The sequence below is a fragment of the Etheostoma cragini genome, chromosome 1, assembly GCF_013103735.1.
Source record: "Etheostoma cragini isolate CJK2018 chromosome 1, CSU_Ecrag_1.0, whole genome shotgun sequence".
Lineage (NCBI taxonomy): Eukaryota > Metazoa > Chordata > Actinopteri > Perciformes > Percidae > Etheostoma > Etheostoma cragini.
The window spans coordinates 29,962,090-29,978,209 of record NC_048407.1 but is presented as its reverse complement, the minus strand read 5'-3'; positions in this window follow the sequence as shown (position 1 = coordinate 29,978,209).

Sequence of the window (16,120 nt, the reverse complement as noted above, 5' to 3'; positions counted from 1 at the left end):
TTTTCGGTTTGGTTTTATAAATCACACTGAATCGGACATTTTAAGTCAAATTGGAGCCACCTTTATATCTGGCCTGAAACCTGATACATGACAGACTTGTGCAACTGCTGTCAGCAGTTAAAATGACATTTTTGTGACCTTTGTGTCAGTTCAACCTGACATTCATCGTGTTTGTACCCTTGTGTGCAGAAACAAAATGAATGTGTGTGACTATAGAGAGTGTTTGCATAGGTAGCAAGAAAAGCTGTGACAGTGGTGTTGGGGTGTGCAATGAGTGGTCAATGCAAAGTCCAGGGTCTTAAGGGTGTGTCTAGGAAGGTCTTCACAAACAAACATCTCTTATACTTTTGCGCATGCAGGTCATTTCAGCAGCATACATCCTGGTTGGCCACAGCCCACAACCAAAAAACGATTTCACAAATCACAGTTGAGCATTATGGCCTGCAATGAGAATGTAACCACTGCATGATGATTGTCTACAATAATTAGTTGTTGTCTGTCCAGCTAATAACCAGCTATTAATATTAATTTGTTTGTAATTGTCCTTCTGGTGTTAATACATTTTTTTTTATATATGATATCATGCCAAGCATACCATCTCATTTTCTTTCCTAATAAAATGACTGACTCACTAGCACGTGGACTGCTCCAGAGTCTACATATGTATTTCTCTCTTCACTGGAGACGGAGGCTTTATATCCAACTCTCTAATTATGAGGCAGCTTGAGTTAGAACGTGAGCTCGCCCGTCTCTAAACAGGACATCATCATTCAGCGCATGATTCCCCTTCACTCTCCTGTGGAGCATTCCTCAGAGTATTACATTTTATCCCAATGAAAGTGGTCTGCGCTGTCACTCTTTAAGGATTTGATACAGAGCGTTTGGACAAAGAACTGTAGTAGTCTTGGGAAAAATTATAAACACACTGAGCAATTTTCAGATCTATTATCCATCTTTTTATGCATTACACATTTAGATTATATTACTGCATGTGAGATCCCATAAGAGGAATAATGTATAAGAGGCACAATACTATGAAGTTGCAATACTAAGTTGATTTAGCAAATGCATTTACTGATGGTTACAGCATGTGCGGTTTAAAAATACAGATCCCGGATTTCACTTCTAAATTACACATGTAATTTGTAACCCCCTGGGGCTGCAAACACGCCTAGAGCAGCTAATGTCTCTTGCATCCTGTATCTGTTTACAGCACTGCCAAACAAGCCGTGGTCTGAGAGCATTCACAGCATCACATCGTATTAATAAAGAAGACAGTCAACAGTGTCGTGCAACAGGCAATTACAGAGTGCAAATACATTAAAAGACTATAACTGAATCATGTACCGCCATAAAATGTGTAAAAAACAATTATATAAACAAAATTTTGTGGGTCTTTTTTTTTAACCCTCTGAGTTCTGAGGGCATTTTCACATATTTTCTTAAATTGACCATTTTAGGGCATTTCTAAGTGATCCCCGTGTTTTCCCATGTGTTTCATATCAAAATGTTCAGAACAAACTCAGCTTTCCATCAAGTGACGCCCACAAGTTTTTCTAAACTAATGTGTGAAGAGAAAATTTGGCGCTTAAGCTGAAATGTTGAAGTTGGCTATTTGAAATTCCTCAAATCTCTTTTGAAAACACACCTCAACCTATGATGTGTTGTACAAATTGTTTCAGTGCTTGAAATTAATTTACTAGTTCGCATAGGCTTAATATGGTTGAAATAGTAAATAAATGTCTAAAATCAAATATCGCTTTTTGAGTAGGAGTTTTGTCAAACACTTTTTGGACCCGCCAGTGTGTCTTTCGTCCTCAAAGGGGTTAAATCCTAAAGGCCTGCTTCAAACAACAGCAACAAATTTTTATCATCTAACCTTCACTTAGATGGAAGTTGGATTTCACGTGGTGCAATCGTGGGGCAGCATCCAAAAAATATTAAAACTTTCGGACAAGAGACAATCCCACAATGATTGGCCATGTGCAGTATAAAACAGGGTTTGAACTACTCTCTCAATCTCTCCTTCTCATTCTTTATGTATCTACATCCTCCACCATTTCACGTGTAGAACTAAATACAACACCATGAATGCATGTGAGGAGAGACTGTTCCAAAGGTGCACCGTTATCACCATTTATACAATTTGACACGCAAAACACAGAGTTCTCGCAAGAGACTGGGGAGGCAGCATGATGCAGTCAGAAAGTTAGAAACAGTTAGAAACAGTTTTCCTTTGGATGTGGTGGGACGGCATATCACATGAACAGTTTGTTTGTAACATACTGAGGTGTTTATAAGATCATCACAATCAAAGTCCGACATAACACAACTCCTCCTACTGGTACCCTAACAGTTACAGGGACCACTACTGGGTAACCATCAGTGTTATAATTCAACAAGGACAAATACTTTGTTACTGTACTTATTTCTATTTCTGGAAAATGTCAGTTTTACTTTTCTGCTTTTTCTAAATAGGTGTCTTCATTACTCGTTACTTGCAAAACATGTTTTTGTACGGTGGAGGGAAAGATTCTTCCTTAGAAAAAATTTAATTTCAGTGTCTGTTTTTCTCTTGGTTGATGTCAGAGTTTGAATGGGACATTTAATAAGCTGTGGAAACCCTGCTTTACTGTAAGGAAGCTACAATGAAGTTCACAATCAAAGTTTTTCTTTACTTTTACTTCTAAAAATTAAGTTCATTTAATCATCAGGAAATTACTTTTGATACTTAATTACTGAACTATCAGATACTTTAAGGTCCAGTGTGTAACCTTTGTGGTTGTTTGTTATCAAAATCTGTAATGCTCTTCACAAAATAGTCCTTTTTTATGAATATTGACCACCACCATCAGCACTTATTCAAAATCCAATTATCAGGAACAGGAGTCCTTTTCTTCACCCATAAAAAGAAAAAGGATACTAAAAAAAGACTGGCTTTTTAAAGTGTGAAGGCTACCGTAGCTGTAATCCGTAACATGAACTGCGTGGTGCGAGAGAGTTTGCGAGAGAGCGTTGAGATTGCGATATATAATCTTAACGCTAGATGGGAGAAATTCCTCCACATTGGACCTTTAAGACTTCTACTCAAGTAATATTCTAAAAGGTGACTTTAATTTCTACCAAGTCATTGTCTGGTAAGATACTTATACATTTACTCAAGTATTGCTTTCAAGTACTTCATACAAGACTGTTAAAAATACCCGCCTATGACAATATTAAATGTGATATAATTAAGATGTTATGTATTCATTAAAGCCAACAGAGCCAAAACATGAGGCTTTAGGAGAATGTGGAGAATGAAAATAAATACTGGATGAGTTTTCCATATTTTCCCTTTGGGAGATACGTTGCCAGTTTGCGATGACTGGGCGGTGAGCTGATCCAGGATCAGGACCTGGACCTGGCCTGGCTGCAGTGAGCGGATAGCAGCTGTGGCCCCTTTCAGCTCCCATTTTGTCTCAGAGAGAAGAGGTGGAGACATTTAATTATAAGCTGTGATTAATGTGTCCACGACGGGCCAGGAGCCAGTCTGTGCATCACCGAGGGCGTTAGTTCAGGTCCCAGACTTATCTCACACACAAACACACACTTAGAAGGATTTTGTATGCTCCAGTACACATTGTTTCAACAATCTCATTGAAGAACCTGATCACTTAAAGTGGCAAAACATCACACCACTGCTCCTCTGACTTTTGTATCCTTGGTTTCTTTCCACTGGGATGTGACACCTTTTGGCCACTGTACCATATGGCTGTCAGAAAAAAATGCTGTGTATGTGTGTATAGGTGCTGGGAGAACAGCTGTGGGCTTATCACTTTAGCTTCTACTGATAAATAAGGAAGTGTTCTACGAGATGAGGAGGCCGACACAGATAGAAGACGTTGCAGGCGTTGAAAGTTTACTTTTTATGTTATTTTATGTGTAGCATATGTGTGTGTGTGTGCGTGTGTGTGTAAAACACATATTTGACCTTCCCTCGTCACCACTTGCTTATATGAACATTCTTCTGTGAGATTAACACAGGATTCGATTTATTTCCTAAGCATCTCTGTGTCTCACACATGCATACAAGTGAGTGGACATTTATAGCACTAGTAACTTGAAACAGGAGTCACATATTTGCATGAAATAGACACTCAGTCATGCTTAAGTAACCCTGCCAGTTTTGTGGGACCATACTATTAGTTTTGCATGGTTTAGCCCTAACTACAAAGACTTTGTTACTTTACATTGTTGCCGGCCAGCAAGAGAGTGATGGTTTTTAATCAGCTGGCCATGTTGGGCCCCTCTCACTGGAGTTTGCATGTTCTCCCTGTGTTACGTGGGTTTGCTCCAGGTAACATGGCTTCCTCCCACAGTCCATAGATATGTAGGTTAGGTTAAATGTTGACTCTAAATTGCCCATAGGTGTGAATGGGAGCGTGAATGGATGTTTGTCTCAATGTGTCAGCCCTGTTTTTGCCTGGCCACCAGGCCCGGGTGCACCCTGCCTCTTGCCCAAGGTCAGCTGGGAACGGTTCCAACCTCCTGCAACTTCTGTAAAGGATAAATGGTGAAAAATAATGAATGAATACACTCTCAGAAATAAAATGACATTATTGTAAAACTGTTAGACGTTGGCAACCCTGTTTTAAGACTGACTTCTTACATTAAAGACAGACATTTGTTTCCATTCATATCAATGCATTATCAAAGAATTCAATTCAATTAAATTCAATTTCATTTATAGTATCAATTCATAACAAGAGTTATCTCAAGACACTATACAGATAGACCACACTCCAGAATTTACAAGGACTCAACAGTTCTAGTAGTTTCCTCCAGAGCAAGCAACAGTGCGACAGTGGCGAGGAAAAACTTCCTTTTAGGCAGAAACCTCGGTCAGACCCAGGCTCTTGGCAGGTGGTGTCTGACGGGCCGGTTGGGGTTAGAATTTTGTAGTAGTTCATGGCATAGCAGGACGCTGTGCGGCATTACAAGGCACAGCATGACGTAGCAGGACGTAGCAGGGCACTGCAGTGTAGCAGTTTGAACATGGCATCACAGAACATGGAGCGGGACCAAGGCGACAGCTGCTACCCTGATTTTGGAGGGTAGAAGAATCAACTCGCAGACATTGAAACCTGTTTGAGACAAAGAAATCTATCACTGTGAACAATTTATTGTATTTACTTTTATCATTGTGTAACAACCCAATTGTTAAAAAGTACGCCTAAACATTGTTGTTGTTGGTGCAGAAAAAAGGCAGAAAGGTTGTGTTAATTTGTCTGTCTCATTAAAAGGTATGCAATTCAGCAGCTGATTCTTGACACGTTCATTAAACACACCAATAAAGAGACTATTTAAAATAGTCCCAAAAACTGTCCTATGATGTGCAATTATGGTTAGGGTTTAATAGTGTTTTATTAAATCCAAATTTACAAATAAAGCCGTTTTTATCTTTCAATTTTGATTTCTATTTACTCAACATTTCTAAAAAAGAAGAAGAAGAAATAAAGGAAATACAAATTTGGTTCTCCCAGGGGCAGCATCAAAAAGACAATGTGCCAAATATCATCAGAGAAGAACAGAGACAGTGAGTAACATTTTCATTATATTAATAATTAAACCTTTAATTAGTAATAATTTAAGGATTTTTAATTAATTGTTTTATTAAATTTAATTAATATGTGAGAAATGATTATGTGCAACGTGAAAGGACTCACTTACAGTAACTCACAGGAAATTGTCACCAACTCTGCAGCTCTGTGGAGTCTTTATTTTATTTATTTTGGCTCTTAGAGTTTGGTTTGATGGCATTTAATGTTTGGTTTAGTCTCAGCCCTCTCATTGCCAGTCACAGTTGGCAGCTGAAAAAACAAGCTCTGATACACCCACAGGATGCAACCATATATTTTGTTCAAGAGCTGGTGGAGACCAAAACAGAGCTAAAAGGAGAGTGAACATTAGACTTGCATTCTTTGGTTGAACAGAAACACAATTCTAAATGTATGCTAATGGTGCTCTGTGTCTGCTGGACCTGTAAACAGCCCATTGCGAACATGTAGCCACGACAATTTTGTAAGGTTTATGACATGTCAGTCAGCTTGTGGTGATCTTCTGCCCCCAACAGGCCAATTATAAGAATTCAGCTTTGACTTTTGGGTTTTAGTTAATTGACTTAATTAAACACACTGCCAAAATGTTTTTGGGGATATTATGCTGAAAAATTTTCTTTACTTCCTGTGTCCCTCTCTTCTCTCTCTCTGTTTCTCCTGATCACGATGTAACCAGAGACACCCTTATTAAATTTAGCAGGCGGACCCAACCACACCACAGTACACACGGCCAGGACTGGCTGCTGTGTGCCACAGTCATATCCATCACACACACAAACACATACATACGCACATGCACATGCACACGCATGCACACACACACACAAACACACAAACACACGCACATACACACGCACACGCAACACGTCCTGCTGTGGTGTGGTTCAGGGTCCAACAGCCTGATCTGTGGCCCATCTAACTACAGGGCTTTTCTGTGTGAGGTTTATTTTTGTGGATGCTCCGCTCGCTCCATGTTCTCCTCGCACAATGGGCTCGTTTACATGTGGCCAAAATCAAACACACACGCTGACATGGACGCATGCTTTTGCCTCGCTTTGCTGTTGGCCTTTCGAAGCATGGAGACTTGGGTTTTGACCACAGACTTGGGTTTTGACCACAGACTTGGGTTTTGACCACAGACTTGTCCGCGGTCGCAATAAGAAGGGCCTTTATTCTCGCAAGCTTGTGTTATTTTAGATCCAATCATAACTTGTCCTTTTTGTGTCGTAAATGAGAATACTGGTGTTATTTAGAGCTTACAGTCCACTTCTGTTTTATGTTTTTACATGTAATCAGATTTTGTGTTGTTTGGCTAATTCTTTTCATTTCAAACCGGTATTTTGGACTGAACAGCTGTCCTGGTAAACAAAGATGCCCTAAATAAGAACTTGTTGATGTAATGCTTTCAGGGCTTTTTCGACTCTATGGTTCTCTCTGTTTTCTAAATGAGCAGATGTGAATGGAATACATGCACGTTCAAGTTCACCAAAGACTAACTGTATGCAAGCGCCTTTCGGGAGCAGGTCAAGTTCATTGTTGGGTGATTTGGCTGTTTTTTCCCAAAAAAATCTTGTCTTCTGCTACCAGTCAATGTAGTTTTCTTTCAACCGTTATCTTTTACTGCCATTCTTTTATGAATCTTAGCCATGTCGTTTTAGTTTTCCACACCTAACCTAACCTAACCTGAAGATCAGAAACACTCAAAACTTTCAACACATGGGCACATGGGTCATTGTGGAAAGCTCTGACAACTTATTTTGTTGTTTGGATTTAAGGACTTGCAGGTTTACTGTCATACTGAACAAGAAAGAAGGGCAATACCTGTGAATGGCTAGTTCTTATGTCTAATATCTCCAACTTACGCAGACACAAGCATGAAAGCAAGTTAATGTTGGATCACTGACAATAACTTACACAAAGCATCAATTTCACCTGTTCAAACATCATTCACTCTTTCTTTGGCTTGGTTGTTTTTTGATTGAGTTCTATACAAACACAGCAACATTAAATACCTTTTACAGGAATCAGATTTTGACATCTTTCAACAGTAGTGATCCACTAACATCTGCTGCAGGCGTAAGCGAGATTTAGACGTGAATGTACGGTACACCTATAAGCAAACACACACTTGTTTCTGCAGGTGTACATAATTTGAATGAATCTGCAGGTAAACATCCACGCATTCCTGACCAGCACAAAGTACACACACTGCAAAACCTTGCTATACAGGCTCACGCACCTGGCCTGTTGGCATCAGGTATTAAAACCTCATTAGAAAAGCCATCAGATCTTTTATGACTCACAACGCCGGGGGCGCCGCTGCTACCAAAGAGGCCCCAGCTCTGAGGCTCCATACCCAGAGGGAGTGGACCAAGGCCTGCATTAGGGAGAGGTGAAGCTGGAGGTTCTGGATGGGGCAGGGCCGGGCTTTCTGTTAAAGCTGCTGAAATGGAAAAAGAGGCCAAGAGCTTTGATTTGGCTTTGTAGGTAGAATTATCTCTGAGGGCGAGATTAAGATTTTAAAGACGGATAAATTGCTGCTAATCATCTTGTGCCTTCACAAAGTGTAATACTGCAGGGCATGCATGGAGCTCATGCACACACACAGCGCTGTATCTGAAATGAGTAATCCTCAGTGGTCCAGTGGGAGAAACTTGATACCAATCAGAAATTAAGTTCAAATGTACCACAGGGGGAGGGTTGTAATTAGTATGATATGTGATCTCAATAAGCATTTGAAATACACAGCAAGCATCAAAAGATGTTAAAACTGGACTAACCTCGTTGAAAAGTGGAAGTGGGTCATAGGGTTTTGTCATGGTTAGGAACTAAGGATGGAGAAGAAAAGTATACAGGAGAGGAAAAAAATACATTTATATTTATTTATACAATATTTATTTAGTAGGTTAAATTTATTTGAATTGTCACATTTAAAATGAAAAAATATTAAACTTCAAATATTGTTAAAATCACTGTTTAACTCATTCAGTTTATTCACTTTTTATACTCTTTGTTACGTCTTGGAGCCCATGATAGACTATTGAGACATTTTCGACATCTGGGTATTTGCACAGTGAGAATTAACAATGGAAGATAATTGAAAGATGGAATTTCCCTTCGACTGTTGAACTGAAACAACTTTTATTTTGTGTTAGCTTTGATCACAAAGAGTCGCCTCTGCTTCAATAGTGTTTATCATAACGGGTTGTGGTTTGGGGGCAATAAGATAATAGATTGGATTTGCTTTTGGAAGGGTATTTAGTTGATGTAGAGAAGCTTGTTTGTTCACTGCTGGCTGGATGGCCTGTGGAAGGCTGCAGTACAAATCCAACTCTGGCTGAATGCGTCACAGCCTCGACCACAAGGAATGGGACCAAATATTGACACCGAGCTCTAAAAGCCAAAGCTGCTATAAAGCTCACATGTTTACTGTGGGACCACTGGTGATTTACTGTTCCGGCATCCATTGGACTCCACCCAGCGGAGCCGCTCGTCCGGCCTATACCCAGCAGGCTCAGCTACATTTCAGCCTCAGTTCACCACCGCAGCATTACGTCAAACCTGTCAATGATCCACTTTACACCAATGATGTTGACTAAACAGAGCCGATAGTATGGGTGGAGCGGTACACAGAAGTCACGGTTTGGTTCATTTAGAAGCCACGGTCCGGTGAGAGCTTGGTACAGCGGAAAAAAACAAACAAATGCATAATGACACAGACAAACAAATGCATAATAATACAGTTCTTTTCATTTATTTTGAACAGACAGCAGTGAAAGTGTCAAAGACAGACAACACCCTCTTGCTGGGATATGGGGTAGAATTTTGTCCACTGGCAACTTTGGTAAACTATTTTCATTATAAAAAAATAAGGAAAATTTCAAACACTTCTGTATTACACTGTAAGGACACTTTACACTTTCCCAAAAGGCTACAGGTCAAATTAGGCTATAAAAGTAAAGGTAATTTGGACAGCACTCAAATTATACTTTTTATTGCCACTAAAATGGTAAAAATTTAATTAAAATGGCGATAAAAAGTATTAATTGGAGTGCTTTCCAAATTACCTTTATAAATTATTATCCACCTTAAGGATGCAGCGACCAGTCTTTAAAGTTCAAAGTTTCAATGTAAGTTGAGTGTGTTAACTCTTATTTGCTATAAAACTAAAAGCATCTCTTATGCTTTAAAATTGAAAATACAATATAAGGGTGGCTTTTTCCTTGTCCCAGTAACTGGCCCCTGTGTTAGCAGCTAAACAGCTTAAAATTTCGGGCAGAACTCATGATGGTGAACTTTGGTTCCACATTACGTGCATCAACGTACTATTCTGCTGTCTCGTTTGGAGAGGACTGAGGTGTACATGAACACGGGTGACGTGGTACACATTTGTGCCAATGGTTTCACACTGTTGCACTGATTAATAGTTGGGTGGGCAAAATGGAGAAAATCAGATTTCGCAATGTTCATGTTCTAATACCTTGATGACGATATTGTAGTAATATTATAGGGTTGACAATCGGTGCTTTAACAAAATATCTTCACAACAAGATTCAAGATAAATTATCTTCTGCAATGCATATAATATCAAGTGGGTGAAGGTAAAAATAACATAAGAGCTAGAATAGTGTGGTAACACAGAAAGTGACATCACTTTACAGTAAAGCAGCCTTTAAAACCAGGAAAGGGAAACACTTAAGCCATTTACGATATTACGATATCTAGTCTCAAATCACAATATCAATATATTGCCCAGCCCTAACAGTTGGCGGTGATGTATTAAGAAATACAGCAATGTACCAAAAAACAATGGAAAGAAGAAGACTGCTCTAAAGTAAACAAGGATGTAAGCAATGAATGTTTTTCCAAAAAAAAAAAAGCTTTGCAAATGTTTCCTAAGAAAGGAAATGTACTCAGCATGTTTGTTAGACCTCAAGGATACACAAAATGCCGTTTGATGTGTAACACTCGGTGTAAACATAACTTTAGTTTGTTTACAAGAACAACCCGTAGGGCCCCTTTAAATAGTTATGCTCTTCTCTTTCGGTTGGCATTGCTCACATCATCTGGTAAGGAGGGGGTCTGAATGGATGTAGGACCGTTCAGACAAACATGGCTGAAATAACTCTGCTTGAACCCCGCTTCTGTCTCATTTGCCTCTGTGATAACTTACAGTTTTTTGTGTTTCAGTGAGCTGATGACATACATGTCTATATCCACAAAGTTCCACGTCTGGGATTGCTCTGTTGCCGACTGAAATTCCCCTGGATTTCACACTTTTCGGACGGATGTACGTTACATTGCGCTTAATTTGTGTTACGTCCATCACTGTCTGGTTTGGATCTGCCCCCAAAAAGGACAGCAGACTACAACGGATAGAAAAGATCATCGGTGCCAACCTGCCCTCCATTCATGACTTGTATTGATGATTTATAATGACTATTTCAGAGCTGTTCATACTGTTCATATTGCAAAATAGTAAGCATATAATAACATAATACTTATTTATTCCAGCATCCTTTGCACATTGCACATTAAAATAATAACAATAGTTTATCATAAAAAGGATTTACTCCTGCACACTTTGCATTCTTCATTGCACTATTGCCTCAACCGGTCTATATTGATTTGGTTTATTGTATGTATATATTGTTTGTTTTTGTTGTTTGTTTTGTACGAGCAAGCACATTGTGAGAAATGTATAATCCAAAATTCAGGGCAATAAAGCTGATTCTGATTAGTATTTTAAACTCCGGTGGATTTCTGGGGATATGGTAATCTGCTCCTCAGATCTCTGCAGGGTAAATCCAGACAGGTAGACTATCTGTCCAATCTGAGTTTTCGGTTGCACGACTAAAACGAGCACATGTTCCACCAAAACAAGTTCTTTCCTGAGGCCATTTTGCAGCGGCACCGTGACGTTCAGTGCGTAGTGCTGCCCAAGACAATTGTGATTGGTTTAAAGAAATGCCAATAAACCAGAGCATGTTTTTATCCTATCCCGTAATGCTGTGGGGAGTAGCCAGACCCTCCTCGGCAGGGCTGTGGAGGACGGTCTGCCAAAGCAAGACTGCTGATGACACAATCCTGGTTATAATACTGAGACTGCATATGTACATATTAAATAATTGATCGAGGCTCAACCAATGATTACTAAATTGACAACCATCTCATCAACTCAACATTTTATACTCATGCAGGCATCTGACTGAACAGAATCAAAAGACTACTTCTATGACAAGACACTGATTATGTAATAGGCTACTGACATACAAATGAATTGGTTGACTTTTTTTGTTCAGCACTGCATCAAAAAAATTCAGCTTTCTCATTCATTCCAATGACAACTTAGGCTCAAATTTTTCTTTTTACATCATGGGCTAAATTACTGTGTTGGCCAATCAAACACATGATAGTGCACATAATGCATTTCTGTGTGGAAAACATTACTAAGGATGACTGTGATAACCTTGTTGAGTAGTAAAATCCTCTCTTGTAGTGTTATAAACTGTTTTGGAGCATCTGATCAACCTTTATACTCAAGTAGCTCAAACTGGACATCCTGGGTCTTCTGACCTTTGTCGCAACCAACCTTTTGACAGTGTTTTTTTCACAATTTCAGTCTGAACATAACGTCACTGTTGATACAGTAGTTTAAATGAAATCATACAGTACAACAATGTTTTCAGGATTTAAAAAAAAGATTTCCACACTACAGTGTCAGACTACCATGTTTAAATGGAACTGCCTCCAAAGCTCTATTTTCTGGAGAGTATAAACATCCACTTAGTGTGGATGAAAGCCCAACACAGAGAAAAATAGATCTTTTCAAATGTATTGACAGTGTGTACATGGCCTGTTTGTCGCTGGTAAAAGTGAAGTCAAGGTTTCTGAACTCCCACAGATTTTCTTTGCATTTATAAAATCTGGACTGAAACATGCAGAGATGTACTTTAGTGGATGTGTGTGTGTGTGTGTGTGTGTGTCTGTCTGTCTGTCCTTCAATTCACACACTGATTGATGTGCACTTGAATCAAATCCTTTCCCTTATGTTTGAAAATCTCTGCCATCGTTGATAACAAGCTTTTGCAGAATCGCCCCTTTCACATTTCAACAAAATGACAGGTCAGACGCTTAACAGGGTGTAATTACGTGACAATTTTCCTCATCCACATGTTCCATCACAAACACAAAGCTGGCCGTCTGCTGTAAATGCCCAGGAGTATTCTATAAATATGTTTCTTTTCTATCGGCCCTTTGCGCTCTTTTTAGAATGGAACTTGTAATTGTGTGCCGATTCTTTTCGAGGCAACAACGCTTTCCCTGCAACAACTGGAGAATGACAGTGAACACAAAGATTCCACACACATAATCAAAAACACACACATACAGTATACTCCAGTATGTATGCACATATGTGTGCGGGCATGCATGTGTACACAGTGACTTCTAATTTTTTTGCTAACAAAAGCAAGATCTTCTGGGGCTTATTAAGGCTTGTTAGGTTTTTGTCCGGCTTCTTCAGAACATCTTTTACCCGCTGGGATTTGCTTTTAACATTCAAAATAACAGATTGCGGTGCATGCAGGCTTCCATGCAAGCTTCTTTTCTTTAGGCAAAATGGGCAGAAGGTAGGGCCTGCAGCTGTGTCAATGCAACCTCAAAACTCTGCAAAGTGCCTTTTATGTTGGCCTCCTGGCTAAAAGACAGGCCTGTTTACACTTTGCTCTTTGTAAAAAGTCTTACACCTGTGTTTGGGGGAGGGGGCATGTAGCTTGGTGTAAAGGTGTGTGCACGTACCTGTTGAGTGATGAGCAGCACCTGTTGCCTAAATGGGTCTCGTGAACTTGGGAGTCTTATTTTTGGCACAAACCAACCCACAAACAAAAAAGCTGAAAAACTTAACCGGTATCTTCCCTTTGATAACGTTTCTCTGACTACTGTATGTTGAACAAAGATTTATTGTAGAGTGCTATTACCACAGCTTTCAAACTACTTTCATATAATATTTTTGAACATTTGCACTAATAAGGTTTTGGTTTATGTCTATACAATTATGTAAAAAAGCTTTTATTGATAGTAAAAAATGATTTTCTGACTAAATGACATTCGTGAATAAGTAAAGCACCTTTTATTGACATGATAAATGGTTTTTGTTCATGCTTGAATTAACCAGTGGCAGTGGCACTCTGGGTAAGTGAGTTACAATGTCTTCAGCCTAGACGTCCTTACAATTCACCTTTTTAAAGACCAACATTATCAAACATGTGGGAAAACATTTTAATGCCCTTTGAACAAATTTTCTCCCATACTTTACCTTTTATGGACAAAGCTATTGTTTGTGCTTAGCTTGGTAAGCATCCTAAGAATAAAGAATATTCAAATGCAAACACATCAAAGGTTAAGGCCTGAAGACACATTAACTTAAAGTTTACGCTGACAGTACTCATTAAATATTAAGAGAAACAACTTAATATTAAAAGCAAACAAGTGTCCTGGCACCGGCCCCTGTCATTGTGTTAGCACAATCCAAACCCAGCTGGCTCGGCCTTGGGCACAGAATTCATTTCATGCTTCGTCTCTTGGCCCAAAGAGCCGAGACTGATAATTGTGTTTACACACACACACACACACACACACACACACACACACACACACACACACACACACACACACACACACACACACACACACACACACACACACAAACGCACACACATACACAGGATGTCAGAGACCTTTAATCAACTGTGCAATGTAATGAGCATGTTCTTCTCAATGCATTAGTTTGGCAGTCACATTTACCCATAACACCAATCTATTATAGGAGTTATTGGGGGGTTCAGTGTCTAGTGCAAGGATGCTTGGACATGACTGGGGGACCTCCCAACCCTATGGTTTATTTGAACTTATCCTACCACCTAACATGTTTTGTCTGGACTCATCTTGTCACACTTTCCTCCTTCAACCATGCAGAGTAGTACAGCAGCACGAGTCTAATATGCCTCCATCGCATTTGTGCCGATTCTGACCAACTGTGAAGGCTCTCTGATTGGCCAGAGAGTTAACAACAGAGTAAGCAGTACATCAGACAAAATAGCACCTAGAGACAGAATGTAATTTAATATGTTGTTACAATATTAAATTTGTACTATTGCTGTCATTTGTTTATTTTGCAGGCTAAAAAACAATATATTTTGCGGCCCAAAAATGTTGACTTGAAATGGCAGTTTGCCCATAATACACACACATAAATAAAACATATGCGTTCAGCTAATGAGGATCCAATGCAGAGTTGTCTGGCAAAGATAATTTTGGTTGTATATGTTTCTTTTTTTTTAACTAGCTTTGTCTTTTAAGGGGTTATGTAAACAATGTGTCTAATGCCCAAAATGCAGGAAGAACCTGTTTTGAAGAAACTAATCCCTGATGACCAGTCGTGTGCTGTAGGGATTTTGGCAGTCAATGTGAAACTCTAAGGCTGAGAAAGACTTTTCGTCATGCATACTCATTACATCAAGGTTCACTTTTAAAACTAAGAAAAAAACTACCTTAGCATCTACCCCACAAGTTGAACCATTGGGTTAAATAAGCACACTATCAAGACATTGTATCAACCTTCACAAGTCGAGTTCAGCCGAGGCCAGCTCACAATAGAGAATGAATGACAAAGGTAAATAACTTTGATGTTTCACATTTTGAATGGTGTAGAAACAAAATATTTCCCAAGGACAGGACAATGTCTTCAAATCCATCAAAGGTTTGATACTAGCTAGTGAACACTTGAGTGAATATTGAACCCACATTCATTAGGTGGACAGAGACACGACTCATAACGATTGATGATGTTGCGCCAATACCAATGAAGTTGTATAGTAGCAACGGTTTGCTAACAAATTCAACGTATCACCTTAATGGCCCTGACACACTAACCCCACAGCTGACCATTGGCCAAAAGGCAGCTGATTGGACAAACGCGTCACGTGGGTCTGTTTCTCAGGAAATTCAAAGGCAGACTGTCATGGCGGCTTGTTCAGAAACATTTTAAGTGAAAAGTAGGCTGTGCAGTTGCTAAATCTGTCTTCATTTCAGATTGACAAAGGTCAGTTTTTGTCAGATTTTGGGAGACTCTAGTCACGCTCTTCCCACTTGTCATTTCTGAGTTAGCACTCCATCAATCAGATTGGTCATTTGAGTTAGACTGTCGGCCGTGCCCGCCTTCCGACCAATCATGTCAGGTTGGCTAAAGTGAAGGCCGCCGGCCCCTCCAACGGACAACACGGACCACATCAAACAGACTTGAGTCACCGACCTAGTGGGTCAGGGGCTTAAAATGTGATATGTCAATGTTGTGTTCATGACTTGTGTCCTTTGCCCCGAACGGCCAAAGAAAAACTGTTATTGTTGGTTTGTTGCTTTTTCCTTAAACTGTTTTGCTGTTTAACAGTTTAACCAATTCAAACAGAACCACAACCCATTGGTTTCTCTCAGCCTCATTGACAGAATGTTTTTGGGTTTCA